This window comes from Microtus oregoni, unplaced genomic scaffold (assembly GCF_018167655.1).
Source record: "Microtus oregoni isolate MIOR12 unplaced genomic scaffold, Mior012 000000F_ref0000247, whole genome shotgun sequence".
Taxonomy (NCBI): Eukaryota; Metazoa; Chordata; class Mammalia; order Rodentia; family Cricetidae; genus Microtus; species Microtus oregoni.
The window spans coordinates 159,724-185,000 of NW_024543059.1; the positions used below are offsets into that span (position 1 = coordinate 159,724).

The 25,277-nt window shown below is 37.2% G+C and overlaps 1 long non-coding RNA gene across 1 annotated transcript in view; it reads left to right on the top strand.

Annotated features, from left to right (window-relative positions):
- Window positions 1–7,602: 7,602 nt before the first annotated feature.
- LOC121449211 overlaps window positions 7,603–25,277 on the top strand; it is a 29,196-nt gene continuing 11,521 nt past the window's right edge. Inside the window, exons 1-2 of the long non-coding RNA XR_005974505.1 lie at window positions 7,603–8,117; window positions 13,231–13,292. This is a non-coding gene — a long non-coding RNA (uncharacterized LOC121449211). The remainder of the gene's footprint in view (window positions 8,118–13,230; window positions 13,293–25,277) is intronic.

The window sequence follows — 25,277 nt, forward strand, 5'->3', positions numbered from 1 at the left end:
AATTAAGAATTGCAATCCAACAACTTCCAAATCATAGAGACAACTTTCTACCTGGGCAATCAACGAAACTCAATTTTTTCAGTGTTGAATCAACCAACTTTGACTAATTTTCTAGAATAACTGACAGCTTACTTTTAACATGCAAGAGATTTTTCCAAACCGTTTTACCCTGTCTTGTCAAGATTTGCTCATCCATTTCTGGATTTTAACAGGCCAGAGATTTTTTTAAAACTGTTGTACCCTGTCTTTGACAATTCTGTGTATCCATTACCAGATCCTGTGTATTCTGCCAGTAACTGAGGTATGGGCAGTTTCTTTCCCATTGGCTGGTTTTGTCAATAAGAAGACGAGCTCCAAGTGGAGTATCTTTGGTGCTCAACGATTTCTTGTGAATAGGTCGGTGTTGTCAGGAGTGATTATGTCTCACTCACTAACACAGAACTCTAGTAATAAATTAAATGGCATTTTCTACAGCTCTTTGAAGAGCTTGAAGACTATTTATACAAAATATAATCTATGTATCTAAATAACCTCATTAGTCTAACTATAAATATGACAGACATGGATGACTGTTGATCTATAACTCTTAATATCTATCTAACTTAAATACTAAGAGAATGAACAACTGTGCAATCAATGAGAACAATTACCTCCAAATGTAAACAATGGATATCAATACATAAATAATATAAGTATCTTAGTCATAGGTAGAAATGTATACTGTAATATGGTATACATATATTAATACAATATGTATCAATGTGCAAAGATGTTTTAAACATAGGTAGAAGCATGCTTGCATACAATATTAAACATAACTTAACTTTGTATCCATATTCAAAAATCTATACCAATGTAATTAGCTATGAACAATAATTCACAAATACCGTTATTACCTATCCAAATTTCCATCTTTTTTTTTCAAACAGATCCTTGAGCTTATAAAATTCCTCTCCCAAACCTCAACTGTATATTAATTATAAGCAACCCCTAAGTATTGTCCCTAAATCTGAGCACAAACTTCTTTGTGATAGGGGACATCGTCCTCTCTAATTACTTCCGGCTGTGTGTGGGCGATGTTATATCTGAAGGATCCCGTGATAGTAAAATCATGGTTAAATTTCAACATCAATGTCTTTTAAAATTGCAAACAGTCTCTGAGTATTTTGTTGAGGTCTGCCAAAATATAGGCTTCTTATTTCCTAATTTAATTTCTGACTTATCCTCCAAATTTTCCTTATTTAGAACCTTAGTGTTTTGTACTGAAGCTTCTGGAGTTTTTAATTGTCCTGGTTTGATATGTTCTCCATGATTACTGGGAATGACCGGGGCCACTTTTGGCATGGGTTGCTGATCTGCATTCATTTGACCAATATCTTACTTTACCATACCTCCTACATACACCTGAATGTTGAGGTTTCCGATTTCTGCCATTCACAGATGAAGTGTTATTCCTAGAAATACCTTGTCTTCCATTCCTTTTTAGATGTCCCAATTTACCACGATTAAAACATTCGCTAGGTTTATGTCCCCTCATCACTGTAGAAATTGCTAATCCTACTCAAGATTCATCATCGTAATTAAAGGTCTTAAAAATTAAAGATCATTTCCTCAATCATTTCAAATTTTTGTATCATTGTCTTTCTTAGATCATGAATCTCCTTACCTGTATGCGTCTCTAGGGATTCCAGTAAGGTATCAATTTTTTGTTCCCCATTCTGCACCTGAGTCCAAGTTCTTCATGTTTCCTTTTAAAGATAATATATGCTCCTTGAATTGCCCCTGGATATCATGTAAGTTACCATCCTGGAAGTATATCCTGTCCGTTTCTTTGTCAAAACTTGGCAATAACTTCTGAAAGTCATATTCAACAGCTTGCCACCTTTCAGGTAAATTCCTAGTACCATTATCTAAAAAGTCAATTTTGTCTATCATTGAATTTGTGCTATCTATTGATGCCACATACTTCCACAATGATATAAACTAAGGATGAGACTAAAATTAAATAAGTAAATAGATGTACCTCCAGGGTCATATAGGCCACTTGTTATTTCTACCCCAGTGGCAGGAAAAGACGTCAATTGAGAGGTCACAGAGAGAAAATCCATAGGCCAGGCACAGAACACAAAAAGTCAGTTTTTAGTGTCCAATATAAAAGGCAGCCTGTCCTACTGCGTGGCGCTCTGTTTAACCCTATGCAGAAGCTTATGACACAGCCACTGCACTGCTAATAAATAGGCCGAGTGTTGTGGGCCCTGTGTCCCTGTATTGGGAGTAAGGGTCACAGTGCTTACAATCAGTTGTGGCATGGTTTCTGTGAATTCAAAGGGAGATTTTTTGCTTAAGTGGTTTCTATCTTTGGCAACTGCTTGCTCTTGAGCTCTTTGACTCACCTTGCAAGGTGAAACTAAAAAACCTGATCAGTATAGACCAAATTTTTCCTGGGAGAGACATTCCATACCTGTGGGTACCCGGAGGCATGGGGTTACATATTTAAAAATGCTGTAAGATCCCCTGCGGAAACGCTGTAGGTTACAAATGGTGATGGCTGGCCATGTGTCAGCAGACAGTGTGCCCTGGTAACAGCCAGTCCCAGTCAGAAATGGCTGCTGGTCCAAGAGAGGTGACCTGAGCAGTCGTTGTAGGTCATGTGATGGCAGGCAGTGGGCTATGGGAGCAGCCAGTCGCAGGCAGAGGTGCCTGTCTGTCCTTGAGCAGTGCCTGGTACCAGGCAGGTAGACACATGGCAGACGGTCGGATAGACATGACTTTCAGATTGAGGTTGAATACTGATTCATGGTGTTTTGGGGGTGAAAGGGTGAATTGGGGACGAAGAGAGAAGAGAAGAAAGAGACAGAGAAGGGTAAGCAGAGAAGTGTGGAAAGAGGCACAAGTTAAGCTGACTCTCCGAAAGGAAGATGAAAAGAGAGCAAGCTCAGTCCAATAGCTGAAGATCAGCCTGCCTCAGCTGGTAGGAAGGGAGTGAGCATGGCTTGTCTCTTTAAGATACAGAAAACCATAACATTCCCAGGTCTTCTCTATAAAAAAAAAAAAAAAACAAGGGTATTACACACCACATTTTGAAGGAATTGGGGTGGAGAATTCTTAACTTCTTAATGCTGGTTTGTGTGCATCGTTTTTGTGGTCGTAGAACCCAAGGAGGGGGTTTGCTCAGAATCTGAGTAAGCTGTGTGCTGGTCACATCCTGGCATAGCTTGTCTCTTTGCTTCTCACCGCTGTCTGTGGCATGGAAATGTCTGTTATCTCTTATCCTGTTTAAGGTATTGGCAGAACAGAAAACAAAGTTTAATTAGGGGAAAAAAGAATTCTACCAGGGAAATGAGGGGGGTATCTGACATTTTTAATATGAAGTCCTTAATTCAGCTCCCGGGAATTCAAAAGAACTCCTTGTGTTTGTGGAAACAGAATTTGTATACCCATTTAAGGTAGCATAGGAGAGAAATTTGATTTGAAATTTCTTTGAGGTAACCAGGCAAAACCTCTCAGCCATCAAACTGTCAGAGATCTTAGAGAATGATAAGATTTTACCTGAGTTACTGCTTAAAAAAGGACAGAGAACTTACTTCGTTGTCACCCAGAGCTCCTCTGTTTTGGGTCCTCGATGGTTGCTGAATGTTGCACTTGAGCTTTGCTGTTTAGTGCAGGGACTGCCAGGCTCTATAAGAACCTGTGGGCTAAGAAATCTGTATGAAGACATGCCTACCTTGACCTGAGCTGCTAGGCTGTCAATTCCAGCGATTCTTTTCACGCCCATAGGTTTTTAGTTTAGACTAAATGCAATTTTCCAAATGGTAAGCACTGTGAGGTTGAAGCAAACTGCATAAGTATGTTCTTCAACTCCATCAAAGACTCCAGAAAGGTACAATATTACCTAAGCAAACAAGAAATAATCAACTTCCAAACTTTAGAAATCACAGAGATATCTCGCTTCCTGGACAGTCACCCAAACTTCCTCTGTATTGCTTGGGTATCCATCTTCGGCCTACAGGCCCATAGCTTTCAGCAGGCATTTCCATGAAGCAGGAAATTTCAAAGTCAGTTCAGTCAATATCTGCTGTGTCCTGTAAAATGTCTCACAGACTCTCATGAACCAGGAACCCCTAAAGATCATCTCTCCTTTAGGCAAGTTCAGCAGTCCTTTCTCTGTTGGTTCTTTGTGTCCAGTGCAACATTCCAGGCAAGACCAGTTTCTTGCCCAAATGGGTAACCAACTCAATAATGAGCCTCTTCGATGCCCATCTTCCTTTTGAAGTTGATTAGTGCTGTCAGGAGCTGACATGTCTCATTGTCATGCAGAGTTAGTGATTTATTTTAAAGTATCATTCTGTATCCTTTGAAATAGATGAAGAATGCCTATCTGAAATATCTATGCATATTAAGAAAGTCTACTGAACATAACTACCAGCTATATTATTATTAATGATTATTTATTATCCATTAACAACCTATATATATTCCATTTTTACATGAACTACGTAATCACAGTACCATAATTAATATTAGAAATATATATAGATATATGCATATAACAATTGCCCTTAAATTTATATCAACAAAGCAAAACTTATACCAATGTAAATTATTTATATCTAGATCATATCCCCCTTTAAATGTAAAAGTACATTTATAGACAATGTTTGGGAATATTGGCACGGTTATTTTTTTTTCTTTTCTTTTCTTTTTTTTGGGGGGGGTTTTTTGAGACAGAGTTTCTCTGTGGCTTTGGAGCCTGTCCTGGAACTAGCTCTGTAGACCAGGCTGGTCTCGAAACCTCTGCCTCCTGAGTGCTGGGATTAAAGGCGTGCCCCTAATCGCCCGGCTGGCGAGATTATTTCTCTCTAAACTTCGAGCTGAAGGGGGCACTGATAATCACATCATTTATGGTCTGACCTTTCAGCAGTTAATAGAAGTAATTTTTTGAGGGGGTCCACAGCAACCTTTCAGTATGGTGTGGTCCATCATACCATCTTTGGATACAAGTAATAGACAGAATCTAATCCTCTGTGAAAATAAAAGAAGAAACTCTTTTCCAAGGTATCACGTCCTTACATCCAAATTATACAGTCAAGGTATTTTCTAACTATCTGGAATTAATTGAGCATCATTTATAAACAAATATCTTCTAGCAGCTATTTTTTTCCTCAGCATTCAAACAATTCCAAGATAGCAAAATAGCATGCAGTATCAATATTCTCTGTGTTTTCCAGCTTTCTGCAGCTTTGTTGTAACCTCTGTTTCATTTATTTTCAAATTTAATTTTTGAGACCGGTTCCTTGTATATGTTTTTCCTGGAATAAATCTGTAGGTCATGCTGTCCTTGAACTCTTAGAGAGATCCTTCTGTCTCTGCCCCCCAGGCATTGGTATTAAAGGTGTCTGCTACCACAACTTGAAGTTGCAGAGGTCAAGCTACCTACTTCTGCTTCCCAAGTGTTGGGATTAAAGGTGTGTACTACCACACCAAACTACTTTTTTCCTTTTTTAATAACTTTAATTTTTAGCCTTCACATTGTTAACACACAAATCATTTAGATGTTTACTTTGTTTTTGAATCTCTCTTTACTGTATCTCTCTTTTTTCTGACCACATGAGCCTTTAACTTACTAAGCAATATGGGTAGTATTAAAGCCATGTTCCTTGCCAGCAAACAATGTACAACACTCAAATTTTCTCTCTGTGGCTTACCTCCTGCCTCAAAGAGTCGGAGTTAGTGCCATAATTGACATCAGTAGAGAATGGCTAAAGGTACATACCAGTTTAAATTATGAGGCTCCTGTACTTTGAGTCTGAAATGAGATGTAATAAACAATTATTCTCTTCATAGAAATAGTGAACAGTAATTATTTAACATTAGTCCCTATCACACATGCTATTGCGCAAGAGACATGTAACAGAGTTAACAGGAGTATTTTATTGAAAACCGTAGGAAAAGGCAGGGTATACATAAGCAAAACTAGGAGAGCTTGGTCACGTGAACCAGCAAAGAAAGGCACCTTACCCAACTTTCCCTAAGCAATGATGGGTACAGCCACGTGTTGTGTGAAAAATGTAACAGTTTTCAAGCTGTAAGTACTTTAAGTTTAATGGGAGGTACCTAAAGGTGTAATCTGCTCTGTTTTGAACCACTATGCCCCAAGCCACCATGCCAGTTTCTGTGGCATGGAGCAAAGAGGGAGAAAGGCCGGAATTGAAAAATCTGGCTGGAATTCTAAAAGCCCTCTTAGTACCTACATATTTGCCTGTACGTGGTAGTGATTTGACAATTTCCGTGAAATTTTGGGAAATTTCCGTGAAATTTTAGACTGCCATTTAGTTTTTCTCTAAACATTTCTTGAATAGAGGCAGATAAGTGTGGAGGTCTGTAAGGAAGGCATTAAAGCATGAGTCTGCGTGGCTTGTCTCCCTTGGTTAAGGCTGTGAAAATACCCGCCAAAAACCATGTTACCTCAAGGCTAGAAGGAGAACTGCTCCACGTTAATGTCCAATGCATATGACCCGAACACCTGGGACTTGTGAACGGGTGTCTGCGTGTTATGATTGGTGTGCTAATGGCCTAGCTGAATCTGGGCAATTTACTCAGAAATCAGAGGCTGGTCCGCACCATAGCTGCGTTCCGCACCATAGCTTGAGTTACAATGAAAATACGGAAGAAAAGTAGGGAAAAAAGAAAGTGGGAGAACTGGAGAGCCTGAACCTCCATGCATGTGTGAGATGATAGGCTGGCTAAGGCCACGCCATCCCACTGGCTTAACCAAGGATGCAAGCCGGTAGTGACTGCCAGCGATGGGAACAACCAATGCCCTGAAGGCATTTGGTGGAAGTTCCCCCGACCCTAGAAACACCAGGAGGTTTCCAGGATCTCAATAGTCAATTACCCGCAATAAAAGTGGCAGTTAGAGTAGCCTAAAGGAGACACTCACGATTAGAAGCTGGTGTTGTTCATAACATCCGCAACCATGCAGATGGAACACGGCGTTTTTGAGATTATCCTCCCTTCTGATTCTGCCCCGTGGGGGAGCTCATAGTCTCGGACGACGCCTAAAACTTTCAACTCCTGTCCAGGGTAGAAGTCCGGGGTGGTGGAATCATGCAAGTTGAGTGAGAGCTCGTGCGAGAGCCGAGCATGCCAAGTCAAGCTGGCAGCAGGCTGCCAAGCTGTGGGATTGCGGTTTGTTTCTAAAACCCAACACTGGTCACCATAACTCATAACACCAGTTATGAGTGAAAGGGATAGTTATTTAAGGCCGGTAAAAGTCACGAAATGCCAGCAGGAACGAAGCACAGGAGGGAGCAAAGAGACCTGGCCAAAGATTGCTGCTCTTTTTTAAAGATAAATAAATCACACCCCTGTTGTCTGTTATTTCAACTGCTATTGGCTGATGGAGCTTAAGGCGTTCCTGCAGAACAATGAGCTTGTGCTGCAGAGACTATTGGCTGACTAAATGTAAGTTCCTCCCACAGCACTTTGCTCAGCTGCCAAAGAACTTGGCTTGTGACATTCCCCTTTCTCTTCCCCCCCTCCCCTTCCCATAACCCCACTCCATGCCCATGCGCACATGCTTGATGCTGGAGATCCTTCCCCTTCTCCAGCAAATAGCCGCTGAAATCCCAGCACATTGGGGTGTGGTCTCTCTTTAAAAATGCGGCTACTTCCCTCCTCCCTCTCTCTTTTCTGCTCCATTTCTGGTGACTAGACTCTTTCCTGGTTGCCCAGAGAGCTGGTGTCTGTGATGGTGATCTGTAATTTTTTTTCCCCTTTAAATAATTACTACCCTATTACTCATAATTTTTTTATTTATTTTATTTATTTATTTTTTTTACTCATAATTTAAAACTGGTTTGGGATCGTTTTTTTATTTATGCCTTCATCATCTGTCGCCTGAACGTTAGGTTTTAGGACCCCTCCTTCCCTTGCTCTGCTGCCTGCCGCCAGTTTGGCTTGGTGCGAGCCCTCCGTCATCCATGCCTGTACCTTGTTCGTGGAGTCAGCAGTTTATTCAAAATTATCATGCAGTGACTTTTCTTGCCTGGAATTTCTATGAATAATATCTCCTGTGAATCACAGAAATAGGAGACTTCGGCCTTCAAGGGGAAGAGGTAGGTTGATGTCTGTGATTTCAAGGTTTGGTAGCACACGCCTTTAACCCCAATGTCTGGGACTTACAGCCTGGCAGATCTCTGAGTTCTAGGTGTGGTAGCACACACTTTTTATCCCAACTCTTGGGTGCCCCACACAGGTGGGTCTGAGTTCAAGGACAACCTGGTCTACAGAGTTATTCTAGGTCTAGAGCTTGCCCATGAGAATTAGCCTGTAAGGGCTAGGGTTAATGGGCCAAGCAGTGTTTAAAGGAATACAGTGTCTGTGTAATTATTTCGGTGGCATAAGCTAGCAGACGGCTTGGGTGCTTGGGACGCAGCTCCGCTGCTCTTACTACAGAATGGCGGCCAGACGTGTTGACAAGTGAATCCACTGAAAGACAGAAAGCTTGGGAAAGATTAAAGCATGTTTTCTTGTAACAACAATTTTTCGAGTCTACTCTGCTTGCTATTGGCAAGCAAGCGCTCTCATCTAAGAGAGGTTTTCTGACACAGCTTTAGCTGAAAAACCCAGCAGCTCATTAGGGGGTCCTGCTACAAAACACTTAAATGGTGTTTACAAAAAGCTGAACGCATGTTTTTTGGTTTTCAGCTGTAGCAGTAAGACAGCTGCGCCATTTAAAAATGCCCGCTTTCTGGGCTGTCCTGTCAGGGCAAACTCTTGACTCTTTTATGCAGGTGGTTCGTGCGGTTTACAAGCACAGGCTGCTGAAGCTCGCTTGCTGGCAGGTATCTTGAAATGCCATAGAGTTGTGGCAGTAAACATGGCTACAGCCAGTTCCTCAGCCATGAGGATGGAAAGCTAAGGAATGTCCTTGATCTAGCTGACAAAGCCACGTCTTTAATCCTAGCCATATTGCTTGGTAAATTAAAGACTCATGTGGTTGGAAAAAGAGAGATATAGAGTAAAGAGATTCAAAGACAAAGAAAAATTTTAAAACGATTTACAGTGTGTTAAAAATATGGGCAGGCTAAAAGTTGAAGTTCTTAAAGTAAAAAACCAAAAAAAAAAAATGAAGAGAGTTGTTTGGTGTGGCAGTACACACCTTTAATTCCAACACTTGGGAGGCAGAGGGAGATTGACCTCTGTGACTTCAAGGTGTGGTAGCACACACCTTTAATCCCAGTGCCTATAGGGCAGAGACAAACAGATCTCTGTGAGTTCAAAGTGTGGTAGCATAGAAATTAAAATCAAGTATGTCAAGGATGGAAGATACACAGAGACTCTTGCTCTTGATACTCTATGCTATTTTGTTATCTTTTAATTGTTTGAGTCGTGAGAAGTAGCAACCCCTGTGAAAGGATATTTGTTTATAGATGCTGCTAAGTTAATTCAGATAAATATTTTAAAATGCCTTTAATGAAATTAAAAAGGAATGTTACTCTTGAGAAGAGATTCTGCTTCTGAAAATGAGGTTGTGGATTAATTCTGAGGTTAAAAGAAATAACTCTAAATTTTCTTTTTGTCTTTATAAGATTATCATTGTCCTCAACCAGTAGGAATTATCCAGGAATACTACGCACAGATTCCCAAGAAATGCACTATGGGTATTTTCCCAGGTTTATAAAAAAAGGAAATTTGTGCTATAGAATTGTTTGTATTGTGTCAATGTTGTATTGCAGTAAAACGCTGACTATCCATGCAGGAGGTAAAGGCGGTTAAACCATACATGAAGTAGAGGCATGGCGAGGATAACAGCCCATTCCCCCACTCCTGCCCAGACTCTCAAGAAGCAATATGTGATCTTTCCCACTGTGTAAGGAACTGAGAGTAATGGGTTTAAGCTACAGGAGGTAATAAGACTGAGCTTGTGTGCCAATCAGTTTTATGACCTTGTAATATCTGTGATTTTCTCTGGCTTTCTGGTTGTGGGTTATCTGGTTGGACAGGAACACCAACAAGCAAGTCTGTCATATTTCTTTGTTATTCCCTGCTTTTTGGCTTTTTATATAAAGTTGAATATTGTTTTCTCAAGGTCTGTAAAAAATTCTTTTTCATTTTAATGGGTAATGTATCAAATTTATAGGTTGCCATTGCTATAGCTCCCATATTTATATTGTTGATCCTATTCATCCAAGAGCATGGGAGATCTTTCAATATTTTTGGGTCCTTTTCAGTTTTTCTTCAAAGCCTTAAAGTCTTGTCAAATACACCTTTCATTGCTGGTTATTGTAACCCCAAGATACTTTATGCTATTTGTCGCTGCTGTGAAATGAAGTTTTTCTTATTTCTCCCTCTGATTCTCTATCCTTTGTGTACATGCGAGGTGTTAATTTTTTGTGGTTGATCTTGTCTCCTGCCATATCACTGATGGTATTTATCAGCTGTAGAAGTTATTTTGAAGATTTTTTTTGTGGTCACTGGTGTATGCAATCATACCTTCTGCAAATAACATTTTTACTTTTTCCTTACCTATTCAAATCTCCATGATCACTTTGTTTTCTTATCGCTATTGTTATAACTTTACACATTATGTTGAAGAGATATGTATTTGGACGGATTTGTATTTTTTTTTTATTTTAATGAAACAGATTTTAGTTGCTCTCCATTTACTTTGAAAACAGCTGTTGGTTTGTTGTATATTGCTTTTTTATATTTAGAGATGATCCTTGTAACCCTAACCTCTTCAAGGCCTTTATCATAAAGGATTGTTGAGCTTTGTCAAATGATTTTTCAGCATCTAGTGAAATTATCATATGGTTTCTTTTTCTTTCAGTGTGTTTATATAATAGATTTGATTGATAGATATCCATGTGTTGAACCAGCCCTTCTTCTCTGGGATAAAGCCTCCTATTATTTTTTTGGATCAGGTATTTCAGTATTTTATTTGAAATTTTTTTGTCGATGTTCATGTGCGAGATTGGTTTGGAATTCTCTAACTTGGTTGAGTTTTTTTCTTCGTTTTTTGTATCATGGTGATGCTGTTTTTTTCATAGCAAGCTTTGCAATGACTCGTCTGTTTTTATTATGTGACACACCTTAAGGAGTTTAGGTATCAGCTCTTCTTGGAATTTCTGGTGTAATTCTGCAATGACTCTTCTGTTTCTATTATGTGACACATGTTAAGGAATTTGGGTATCAGTTCTTGGAATTTCTGGTAAAATTATGCATTAAAACTATTTGGTGCTGTGCTTTTCTTGGTTTGGAGGTTTTTTGCGACTGCTTATATTTCCTTACCGCTTCACGGTCTATTTACATTGTTCCCCTGGTCTTATTGAATTTTGGTATATGTTATTTATCTAAAAACAAGTCCATTTATTTTACATTCTCCAACTTTGTGGCATATAGGTCTTTGTGTTAAGATCTAATTATTTCTGAATATCTTCAGTGTCTGTTATGTTCCCCATTTCATTTCTTATCCTGTTAATTTGCGTGTTCTCTTTCTGTACCTTTTTATTACATTGGATAGCCGTTTGTGAATCTTGATTTTACTCAAATAACCAGTTCTTTGTTTCATTGATTTCTTTGGATTGTTTTCTGTGTTTATATTTTGTTTGTTTGAGTCCTCCATTTGATAATTTCCAGCCTTCTACTCATGGGTAAGAATGCTTTTTTTTTCTATAGCTTTCAGCTGTGCTGTTAGGTGTCTAATGTGAGCTTTCTCTGTTTTTGTAATGTGGGCACTTAATATGATGAATTTTCCTTAGTGCTGCTTTCAGTTTGGTTATGTTGTGTCTTTGTTTTCGTTGAATTCAGGGAACACTATAACTTCTTTATTTCTTCCCTGACCCAGGGATGGTTTAGTAGTTGACTGTTCCGTTTCCATGAGTTTGTCTGCTTTCTGGTGTTATAATTGTTGTTATACTCTAACTTTAATCCATGTTGATCTGATAAGGCTCATGTGCTTGCAATTTTTTTTTAAAATATTTATTTACTTAATTACTATGTATACAGTATTCTGTCTGTATGTGTGTCTGCAGGCCATAAGAGGGTGCCAGACATCATTACAGATGGTTGTGAGCCACCATGTGGTTTCTGGGAATTGACCTCATCACCTTTGGAAGAGCAGGCAATGTTTTTAACCACTAAGCCATCTCTCCAGCCCCCCCCCTTTTTTTACTTAATTTTTTTTTTTGATTTTCGAGGCAGGGTTTCTCTGTAGCTTTCGGTTCCTGCCCTGGAAGTAGCTCTTGTAGACCAGGCCTGCCTCGAACTCACAGATATCCTCCTGCCTCCGCAAATTTTTTTTTTTTGTGGCATATTAGGTTACTTTGTTATCAAGTATGTGATCAATTTTCGAGAAGTTTCTTGAGATACTGAGAGGGTATATTCTTTAATATTTGTGTTGAATATTCTACAGATGTCTGTAAAGTTCATTTATTTAATTATCTCCATTATTTCTCTTATTTCTGTTATGTTTCTGACTGGTTGACCTGTCCATTGTTGAGATGAGTGCTGCAGTCCCCTACTATTAGTGTGGTTTGAGGCATACATTAATTTCTAGTAATGTGGGTGCTTTTATATTACTGAAATTTATATTTGGTATTCATACTTCATCCCTCGAAATATTCCTGCAATGAGTTTAAAGTTTCCATCTTATTCTCTTTTGATTGGTTTAAGTTCAAAGTCATTTTTTGTTATATTACTAATTGGTATTAGACCTTTTACCTTTGCTGCTCTTAATATTCTTTCTTAATACTGTATCTTTTGTGTTTTATTGTGTGGTGAGGGTTTCTTTTTTCAGTCTATTTGGCGTTCCATAAGCTTCTTGTACCTTAATAGGAATATTATTTTTTTTTGTGAAAGACTTATTGTATAATTTTGTTTAATCTATTTCTTCCATTTCAGTTTTCAAGTCTTCAACTGTATCCATTACTAGTTTGATTCACTTTTTCTTTATTTCCTTTCCTAGGGTATCTTTGGATTTTTCACTACTTCAAAGTTGTTGTTATTCTTCTCATCCATTTGTTTATAAAGTTGTTTTTCACATTCTGTTTGATGGTCCCTATCTCTTTTATGATTTTACGTTTAAGGTCTATTTCTTCTTCTTCCTCTGTATTAGGGTGTTCAAATTCTTCTGTTGTCTATTTGCTGGATTTTGATACTATCATGCTGTCCTTCACATTTCTGGAGGTATTCTGACATAAAAATGATTTCTGTTTTATTATTTAGGTCTTAGCATCCGGGAACAAACAAACAGCCTCCCTACCATATCCATTCAGTCATCAGAGGAGGTAAGGCATTTTCATCTTTTGATGTCTAATTCCTTGAGCTCTTTATATCTTTTGGAAATTCCTTTGGACATTAGTTTTGTGCATGTTGATAGATATGTATCTAGTTTCATTCCTCTACATGTTGACATACAGTAGTGCAAGCACCATTTTTTGAAGATGCTATCTTTATTTCATTGTATAATTTTAGCTTCTTGGTCAAAAGTCAGCTAAACTTCCGTGTGGATTACTATCTGGGTCTTTGATTTGATTCCAGTGGTCAAGTCTCTGTTTCTATGCCAATACCAAGCTGTTTCCAGTACTGTATCTCTCTAACGGAGGTTGATGGATTGTCATGCCTCTGGAATTTACTTTCCTGTACAGGATTCTTTTGTTCATCCATGGTTTTTCGATATTGATTACTGCTCTTTAAACTGACATTAAGAATTTGTTGGTGTTTTGGTATGGATTCCATTTAATCTACAGATTGCTTTTGTACTGATTGCCATTTTTATTGTGTTTGTCCTCTCTGTCTAAGAACATGGTGATATCTTTCCATTTCCTGGTGTATTCTTCAATTTCTCTCACCAAAAGCTAAAAGTTAATTTCATAGATGTTTTTAACTTTGGTTAGTGTTACCTTGTATTCATCTATTGCTTCACGAGCCCTGGGTATGTGTCTCATGCAAATCAGTCCACGGGATGAAGAGTGTGAGCAAAAGTATAATAAGATTCATTTAGTACTGCCTTTTATACAGAGTAAAAAGCAGTACCTTGACTCTGAACCCCCCCCCCCACTCACATACATGGTCGTGACAAACTCTTGCCTCTCTATGCCAGAAACAATACCTCAATTAATAACACTAATAAAAATGAAAAGAAGTATATAGAAATAAGGCAAAAAGAATACAGAAGCAAAGCACTCTTTTATAACTGCTAGCGTGTGAAGAACTGAGCTCAAAGTCCATTCCTTAATCCATGGTCCTTATTCAGACATAACATTAGAAAAATGGGCAGAGAAAGTTTGATTTCATCTATGCTTGTTTTTCACAACAACAGTTTCCTAGCTTCATCTCATCTGCCCTAGGAGGAGCCTGCACTTTGAGCCAGTTCTGTGTCTCCACAATTTCATAGTTTTTTTTTTTTTTGGAATTAAAGAGTTTTAACCATAAAGTATGTAATTATTATGTTTAGCCAAATATAAAACTGATATATAATCAAACATAAAAAAGGATAAGCATGATTACGATAACCATACCCCTGGAGGTATGAAGAATGCTTTGTAAGAATCCCTTATGATCTAATCCTGCCAATTTGTCATAAAAAATTTGTTCAATGTTCGAGGGTTATGATTTTACAAAAGTCCTATGGAAGTGATCATTGATGTGATCATGTAAGTGATCAATGAAGTGATCATGCAAGTGATCATTGAAAGATTGAGCAGAGGCATTTCCCAAAAGATAAGCTGGAATATCATTCAATTCCTATAAGAAATTATAACACAAATCAGTAATGCAAATGGTGCTTGAATTCCAATCCGAACACAAAGTAATTTAATTTGTTCCTGCAACGATACAAGTTTTTTTCTCAGCGAACCCACAGTTTGCTTTGGTACATCAATCTCTGTCCAAAGTCGAGACTATATTTTAACTTGCTGAAACTACTTTATGAGAATATGCCATTGCTCTACAAAGTCTTTTGTCTGCAAGGATGTATGTAAAGCAATACCAGCCACATTAGCAGTATCAACAACAGCAACAAGGTCAGGAATTACAGCTATTAATAAACCTAACATGAACTTTGTTCTTTTCGATATCTTATTGAAGAATTCAACAAAAATATGGTCTTGAAAACTTTTATCCCAAGCATGACCTAGGTTTACAGGCGGCTAAATTTGTGTATGTTGCTCTAGTATCATAAGTGATGATGAGGATTAAACTGAATATAGGATTTAATGCATAACTACAATTGCTGATCATTAAAACTAATTCCAGTAGTACAATTGATTCTTTCTAAACAAAATACATATGGTAGCGGCACAGAAGCAGTAACATTACTTCTAAATAAGGTACATATAAGTAGAAGCTGATACTTGTGTTCCAAATCATGATCCATTAAAAACCTGAACAGGTTTTACGGTGGCTATGACTTGCCAATTATGCATCTGTATTGCAGTATGCACTGTGAATAAGGCAATAAGATCATCACTGATTCTTCCATCTCCCCATGCCAGACAACAGCTTCCATTTATCGTTTTATTACTGGCTCAATTCATCCTTATACCATTAAGCAAATCACCAGTGGTAACATTCCTTTCAGAACAAGTGTTTATAAATTCACCATATGGACGACAGTTGATCCATTTATTTTGAATTTCTTTCCAAATTTGCCAAAAGAAATTTTCCAAATAAATGGCTGATATTTTAACCTATAATATTTAAAATCTGGACATAGGGGATATGCAAATTCATAATTTTCAGTATTATTATCCCAGGTCTCAATAATGGACTATGCTCAGATTAATTGAGGATGAGTGCCAGATTTTCCGAGTTTAATACCAGTTTGTGACCACTGCTGAAATCCCATTGAAAACCAAGGACCATTTCCAAATTGCATTGGTAAAATAATCTGTGGAGTCCCATCAAAATTATTCAGGTTAGTTAAATTATTCCAAGCAGGAGTAAGGATACTGGGAGTGGCAAATACACTAACACATCAGTATCTACCAAAAAGACAGGACCAAACATTCGTGGTTTAGGGACATAAGCCCATTAACTTACATCTGATCCCCTAACTGAAGCGACAGATAGCAGAGCGCTCAAGGCCAGAAAATGATATTCAGCCATAACAGGTATTCTGGACTGCTGTACAATAATCTGAACCTAAGCTGCAAGAGATTTCACCTGACCCCATGTCGGTTAGGATGAGGACCTATGTCATCAAGGTCGTTTCCATAGAGAGAATTGCCATACTAGAATGTCTTCTTTGACAGAAGGGCCATCATGACAACATTGCCATCCTGTCTTTAGTTTCTGCTCTTTTCTGAACCCGGATCCATAACTGACTCCCATCTTGCAGAGAGACAAGACTATATCCTCTCCCTTTCACCGTTAGCAATGCCAGCTGCCATTCATCACCTTGCATTTTTGTCCCATTTTTTTTTCAAATGAGGCATTTGTGGTTTCCGTAAAACATTTCTTTGAGGGTTAAAATATGTGCATGCGGCATATTTATGAGATTTTATATAAGCAAAGCTTGATGTAAACTGGCTCTCACATTATTCTGAAAACCACACATTAATCACATACCACAGTTCCTTTTTCCTCGTTTTTGATTCTTTAATTTGTTTTAGTGTATCATGGACACATTTAACAATAGCCTGTTCTTGTGGATTATATTCAGTACCTGTAACAGGAGCAATGATATGATTCACAGAACCGAGGTAGAAAATTTTTTGGAATTATATAACTAGGTCCGTTATCTGTTTTAGTAAATGGGAACACACATGATGGAAAAGGCTTTTAATAAATGTTGAATAACTTGTGTGTTCTCCAGCTAAAGGAGTGTTCCATATAAATGATCAAAGAGTATCTATGGATACTTGGAGGAAGATAAAGCTCCAAAATTCTGTAATGATAACAACCATTAGCCAGATTTCATTTGATTGAGATCCTTGAGGAATAGAATGGATATGTAACAGATGACAAATCTGAGGACTTAAAATAATTTATTTAGCTTGTTGAAATGGATTTTTATGTTTGACATGCACATTATTATCATTAGTATGTAAATGTTCATGTTCTTCATGAATAGAGGAAAAGGTACTAATTTATCATGTTAGCATTTTCAAATGTAAGATATCCAAACAAATTTGTGTTTTCGTACATGAGTAAGATAATTTTATTTTGATTAAGAGTTAATACTAATTTAAATAAAGTTGAATGAAGTACGGCATTAAACGTATTTTGTACAATTACTACAATATAAGCTGGATCACCTACAATACTTAATTCTTGAGGTAAATCTTGCTTGGCTTTAACAACAGCGTACACTTAATTTTGTTGTATGGGACAGTAATCTGTAACTTATACCCAGTACTTAAATTCTGTCGAATAAGCATCTAGGTTTTCAACCATCAGTAAAAATAGTTAATGTATCAGGTGAAGGATTGAAAGCTACAATATTTTTTTTGAGGATTTATTTATTTATTATGTATACAGCATTCTGGCTTGATCGATGTATGCCCGCATACCAGAAGAGGTCACCAGATCTCAGTACAGATGGTTGTGAGTCACCATGTGGTTGCTGGGAATTGAACTCAGGACCTCTGGAAGAGCAGCTAGTGCTCTTAACCTCTGAGCCATCTCTCCCACCCCTGAAAACTACAATGTTATTCATTATAAATCCTTTTTTTTTTTTTTTGGGTAAATAGTCCCACAATTTGGGGAAATGATACTCAAAGTTCCAGTAATAGAAACTGCAGGAATTTGTAAAGCTTCTGCAAGCTAAAACATGTATTCTACTTTTCCTTTTGGAAATGCAAAAATGATAGTAGAAAAACTTAGACCTGTGAAAGTCAGACATAGTTGTTGAATTCCATAGACTACCATTTCTTTACAACTCGTTTTGGAAAATATATGTGATGGAGGAAGGTCATTGGCCAATAAAGAAACTGCTTGGCCCTGTGGGTGGAGTAAACAGAACAAAATGCTGGGAGGAAGAGGAAGTGAGGTCAGAGACTCCACAGCTCTCTCCGGAGCAGACGCCTCAGCAGAGACGCCATGCCCTGCTCCCTGGCAGACACATGCGATGAAGCTCCGACCCAGGATGGACATAGGCTAGAATCTTCCTGGTAAGCGCACCTTGGGGTGCCACACACAGATGATTAGAAATGGGCTAAATTAATATGTGAGAATTAGCCTAGAAGAGAATGGGCCAAGCAGTGATTAAATGAATACAGTTTGTGTGTTGTTATTTCGGGGCCTAAGCTAGCCGAGCAGGCAGCCGGGGTGCTAGGGACGCAGCCCCGCTGCTGCCCTTATTACTTCATATATGCTTTTTGTTAATCCATTCAAGTGGAAATATATTTTGAGCTAAAGAGCCTGCAGGATATTGATAAGTATCCAATAATAATATTTTAAATGGAATGTTTAGTTTTATTCTACTCAAAAAATCTATTTTCATAGGATTATGGACCAAGTTTAGTTCGACCAGCAATTTTAAAAGGAGATCGAGGGCTATATAATTCCTGATCCGATTGACAAAGAGGCCAAATATTTGATTTTTTTATGCATGGTCATTACTTGTGCAGCTGGCACTACTATATTTTTTGATACAGTGGCCAGTTATTTTCATTTGCTTTTCTTTTAAAATAGTAAAACTCAAACCATATAGACCAGAAATGGACAGGTACTTTCCCATCCTATCTCATAGCTTTTTCAACATTAGCTTTAATTCTTTACCAAGTATCTTAGGTGCCTTCTGGATACCAAAGAATTATAAGGCTACATTATTTCCACACACATTTCTAAATCAGAAAAAGAAACGTGAACCCTATGAGTTTTTATTGAATGATTTAGCATAGCTAGGTACAGAGAAGATTTGGCTTGTTCCATTACCCTGTAATGAAGATTACTTATCTGGTTAATATTATAAAACACTTTCTAACTTTTACTTTTTATGGTCCTTGTTCTGGTGACACTTATCAACATCTACTGTGTTGTTGACACTTGGTATGGTATCAGTACACGGGGATGCAGAGTATGAACAACTGCACAGTAAGATTTCTTTAGTATGGCTTTTTATACATACTCAAAAGTACAACCTCAACTCTGAAACCCCTCTGTACTCATGTACATGATCATGAGAAACTCTTGCCTCTCCTTTCCAGAAACAATACCTCAATTAATATCAGTAATAACAATGAAAATAAGTACATAGAAACAAGGCAACAAGTATACAGAAGCAAAGCACTCCTTTGTAACTGGTAGAGTGTGAACAACTGAGCACAAAAGCCAATTCTTTGTTCAGGGTATAGATTCTGACAGAAAATTTGAGAAATAGGCATAGTGGCTTTCATCTATGCTTGTTTTCTCATGCAATCGTTTCCCTACTTTGTCTCATCTATACCAGGAGTAGCCTGCACTCTAAGCTAGTTTGGTGCCTTCTTTATTTTCCTTTTTTTGATTTTTATTTGTGGTAAAAAGAGTATTAACCATAAAGTATGAAAATTTTCTTTATTTGTTTGAAACAAACTGATACATCATCAAAAATAGAAAGGCATAAGAATAATTGCAATAAGCATACCAGCAGAGGTATGATTAAAACTTTGTATGAATCCCTTAGGATCTAATTTACCATGTTGTCCTGTCAATTTTTCATCTTAAATGTGTGCAATGGTAGAGGAATCTGAATCAGGAAATGATTAGAAAAAGCAAGTTCTATATCATCTTGTAAGTGATCAATGAGAGATCGAGAAGCGGCATTGCCCAAAAGATAAGTTTGAATAACCTTACATTCATGTTAAAAATCTTTATGAGCCTAATCAGTAATGCCAAAAGTGGTTGAATTCCAATCACAAGGCAAAGTAATAAGTTCTTGCACACATAAATATTTCTTTCCCAACCATCCCACAGTTTGCTTTAGTACGTCAATCTCTGTCTGAGGTAGAGCATCTATTTGAGCTTGTTGAGTCCAGTTCTTGATAAACTTTATACTGTTGCCCTACAAAATGCTTTGTTTGCAAGGATGTATGTAAAGCAATACCAGTCACAGAATCATTAGCAGCAACAGCGATAAGGTTAAGAATTACAGCTATTACTAAATCTAACATGCACTTTGTTCTTTTCAATATCTTATTTAGGAATTCTACAACATTATGATCTATAGGACTTAGAGCCCAAGAAAGACCTGGGTTTACAGGCAGCCAAATATTTGTATGTTGCTGTAGTGTTATAAGTGATGAGGATTAAACTTAACAGAGGGACTAATACGTGAATATCATTGAAGATAATAACTACTAATTCCAGTAGTGAAATTGATTCTTCCATGTAAAAATACATATTTTAGTAGCACATAGGTAGTAACATTATTATTTCTGAATAAGGTAAATTTATAAGTAGAACCGGATACTGCTGTTCCAAAAAATGAGCATTAAAAAAGCTGAACAGGTTTTAAGGCAGCTATCATCTTCTAAATGTGGATCTGTATTGCATTATGGGTTTGTGTGGAAGGCAATCAATGCCAGAAAATGGCCTCCTGTTAACTTTTTACTATTGGCTTGATTCATCCAGTTAACACTAAGCAAATCACAAGTTGTGATATTTCAGAACAATTGCTACAAAGTTAACCAAATGGGCCCCAATTGACCCATTTTTATTGAAGTATTTTGCCAAATATGCTCAACAATTTTCCAAAAGATGGCTGATGTTTAAAATTGTAATATGTATAATCTGGACATACAGGTTATGCTATTTCTTAATTTTCAGTACCATTATCCCAGGTATGACTAATGGACTGTGCTGAGAGTCTTTGATGACAAGTACGATATGTGCCTATTTTATTATTTAATGGGTTGTTCATATGTATTTTTTAAGTTTATTTATATCATGGATTGCATTAATGCATTTATGACTGTTATACCATCCCTGCATCTCTGGGATGAGGCTGAATTGATTATGAAGGATTTTAAAATGTATTCCTGGATCTGGTTTGCCATCGTTTTAATGAGTATTTTTGCCTTCATGTTCATTACTGATATTAGTTTTTAATTCTCTTCCTTTGTAGAGTCTTTGTTTGGTTTAGCATCAATCTTACTGCATACTCATAAAACGGGTTCTGGCAATGTTACTTCTGGTTATATTATGTGCAACATTTGGAGGAGTACAGGAATTTTTGATGGAATTCTTCATTAAAACCATTTGGCCCTGGGATACTTGGTTTGCTGTTGATGAGAGCTTCTATTTCCTTTAAGAGTATATGGCTATTTACATTGCTCATCTAGGTTTATTTTAATTTAGGTAAATGGTGCCTAGCCAGAAAATTGTCCATTTCGTTTCTGTTTCACAATTGTGTGGAGTACAGGTTTCTGTGGTATGATCTAAGGATTCTGTGGATTTCCTTAGTGTCTGTTGTCATGTATCCCTTTTCATTTCTGATTGTGTTTGTTTGGATGTTCCCTCTCGTCTTTTTTAGTTTGCATTAGGGTTTGTTTATCTTCTTTATTTTGTTGAATAACCTGCTTTTTGGTCTCATTGATTCATTGTATTTTTTATTTGTTTCTATTTATTTCAGCCCTCAACTTTATTATTTTCTGATTTCTACTCATTCTGGTCTTGTCTGCTTTTTTTTTTCTAGAGCATTCATATGTGTTGTTAAGTCACTAGTGTGAGCTTTCTGTTTGAGCTAGGAAGTTTCCTCTTAGCACTGCTTTCATAGTGTTACATAGATTTGGGTACAACGTGCCTTCATTTTTCTTGAGTTTTAGGAAGTATTTATTTTATTTTATGTTGATCCATGGGTGGTTAAGTAGTTTGCTGTTCAATTTCCATTGTTTTGTAGGATTTCTGAGAGTACTGTTGTTGTCAAGTTCTAATTTTAAATCCTGGTCATCTGATAGGACACAGTGTATTACTCCATTTTTTTTCCAGTGTATGTTTACTTTGTTCCACAGTGTGGTCAGCTTTATAGACGTTTTCATGAGGTGCTGGGAAGATGGATTTTCTTCTTTGCGCCACTTTCAGTATGGTTACGTTGCGTCTTTATTTTTTTTTGAATTCAAGGAACACTTTAATTTCTTTCTTTCTTTTTTTCTTCCCTGACCCAGGGACGGTTTAGTGGTTGACTGTTCCGTTTCCATGAGTTTGTCGGTTTTGGGTGTTATAATTGTTGTTATACTTCAACTTTGATCCATGGTCATCTGATAAGGCTCATGTGCTTGCAAAATTTTTTTAGGTATTTGATTTTTTGGTAATTTATTTATTATGTATGTGATATTCTTTCTGTGTGTGTGTCAGCAGGCCATAAGAGGGCGCCAGACATCATTACAGATGGTTGTGAGCCACCATGTGGTTGTTGGAAATTGAACTCAGGACCTTTGGAAGAGCAGGCAATGTTTTTAACCACTGAGTCATCTCTCCAGCCCAACCACCCCGCCACCATTTTTTGTTGGTTTGGATTTTCAAGACAGGGTTTCTCTGTAGCTCTTGGTTCCTGTCCTGTAAGTAGCTCTTGTAGACCAGGCCTGCCTCAAACTCACAGAGATCCGCCTGCCTCTGCAAATTTTTTTTGTATCATATTTAGTTCACTTTGTTATCCATGTATGTGGTCATTTTTCGAGAATGTTCCATGATAAGGTGAGAGGATATATGCTTTACTATTAGGGCTGAATGTTCTACAGATGTCTATAAAGTCCATTTATTTCATTATCTCCATTATTCCTCTTATTTCTCTGTTATGTTTCTGTCTGGTTGACCTGTCCATTACTGAGAGAGGAGTGCTGCAGTCTCCTACTATTAGTGGGGATTGGGGCATACATTGATTTCTAGTAATGTGGGTGCTTTTATATTACTTTAATTTATATTTGGTATTGCTACTTCATCCTGATGAAATATTCCTGCTATGAGTATAAAGTATTTGCTGCTCTTAATATTCTTTCTTAATACTGTATCTTTTGTGTTTTGATTATTATGCGGTGAGGGTTTCTGTTTCAGTCTATTTGGTGTTCTGTATGCTTCTTTTACCTTAATTGGAATATCATTTTCTAGGTTGGGAAAGATTTATTCACTAATTTTGTTGAATCCTTTTCCTCCATTACAGTTTCCAAGTCCTGAAATATTTCCATTGCCAGTTTGATTGCTTTTTCTTGGTTTCCTTTCCAAGAGTATCTTTGATAGATTTCTCATTTCTTCATAGTTGTTGTTATTCTTCTCATCCATTTGTTTACAGTTGTTTTTACATTCTTTTTGATGGTCCCTATATTTTCAATAATTTTACGTTTAAAGTCTATTTCTTCTACAACCTCTGGATTAGGGTGTTCAAATTCTCCTGTTGTATATTCCCTGGCTTCTCATGCTATCATGCTGTCTTTCAAATTGTTGGAGGTATTCTTACATAAACACATGCACATTTGTACCAATCCTGTTAGGAGAGTCATGCCTGCTTGGTACGGTCTTTGCTGTGGCTACTGCTGTGTTTGTGGTTTTTTTCTTGGTCTGACTTCTCATAGTTTTCTTAGCTCTGGAGTCTCTTATATCTACTCCACCCTGGAGTATACTGTGTTGATGGACATCAACACGCTCCAGATGGATATGAGTTCTTGGTGGCAAGCTAGGATGGGATAAATAGAGTATTTTTGCATTCATCTTCATTATTGAGATTAGTTTTTTATTCCCTTCCTCGGTTGAGTCTTTTTTTTCGCATCAATCTTACTGCATAGTCATAAGAAGAGTTCTGGCAATGTTCCTTCAGGTTATATTATGTGCAACACTTAGAGGAGTATAGGAAGTTCTAATGGAATTCTTCATTAAGACCATTTGGCCTTAAGGAAATAGAAACTCCCATCAAAAGCAAACAAAATATCCCATTTCCTTTAAGAGTATATACATATTTTAATTGATCACCTAGGCTTTATTTAATTTATGTGAATGGTACCTAGCCAGAAAATTCTCCATTTCACTTCTGTTTCACAATTGTGTGGAGTACAGGTTTCTGTGGTATGATCTAAGGATTCTGTGCATTTCCTTAGTGTCTGTTGTCATGTATCCCCTTTCATTTCTGATTGTGTTAGTTTGGATGTTCTCTCTTGTCTTCTTTTATGGTTTGCATCGGGGTTTGTCTATCTTCATTATATAAAGTAACCTGTTTTTTGTCTCATTGATCCGTTGTATTATTTATTTGTTTCTACTTAATTTATTTCAACACTCATTTTGATTATTTTCTGTTTTCTGCTCCTTCTGGTCATGTCTTTTTTTTTTTTTGTTCTAGAGCATTCACATGTGTTGTTAAGTCACTAGTGTGAGCTTTATGTATGAGCCGGGAATTTTCCTCTTAGCACTGCTTTCATAGTGTTACATAGGTTTGGGTATAATGTGCCTTCATTTTTGTTGAATTTTAGGAAGTCTTTATTTTACGTTGACCCATGGGTGGTTAAGTAGTTTGATGTTAAATTTCTGTTTTTTTTTTTGTGGGATTTATGAGAGTGCTGTTGTTGTCAAGTTCTATTTTTAAATTGTGTTCATCTGATAGGACACAGTGTATTCCTCCATTTTTTTTCCTGTGTGTTTCCTGAGTTGCACAGTGTGTGGTCAGGTTTATAAAGGTATTCACGAGGTGCTGAGAAGATGGTATATTCTTTCCTGTTTCGGTGTATTATTCTATAGATGTCTCTTAGGCCCATTTCATTCATTACATCTCTTAGTTCTCTTATTTCGCTTATAAATTTTTGTCTGGTTGATCTGCCCATTGTCTGGAGCGGAATGCTGAGAATTCCTATCAGTAGTGTGTAGGGTTATATGCGTAATTTTAGTTCTAATAGTGTTTCTTTTACATGTGTGAGTGCACTTGTATGGCAATATTTGAGACTTCATCTTGATAGATTGAACTTGTTATTAGTATATAGTGTCGTTCTCCAATTTTTCTGACTTACTTTAGTTTGAAATCTAATGTTAGATATTATGGTAGCCACTCCTGATTGTTTCTTGTGTCCTTTTCTATATATACCCTTTACTCTGAGGTACTGTCTGACTTTGAGGTTGAGGTATGTTTCCTGTATACAATAGATGGTTGATTCTTGTTTTCCTATGTATTCTCTTAGCCTGTGTCATTATGTGGATTGAGTTCATGTATAGTAGGAGACATTAATAACTAATACTTGATAATTTCTGTTATTTTTCAGTGAGAGTGGTTGTGAGTTTCCCTTCCTAGAGTTTTGCTGATGTGAGTTTATTTGTTGCTTGAGAATTTGTGGGTGAAGTTTTCATTCTTGCGTTGGTGTTTTCTTTTTATTAAGGCT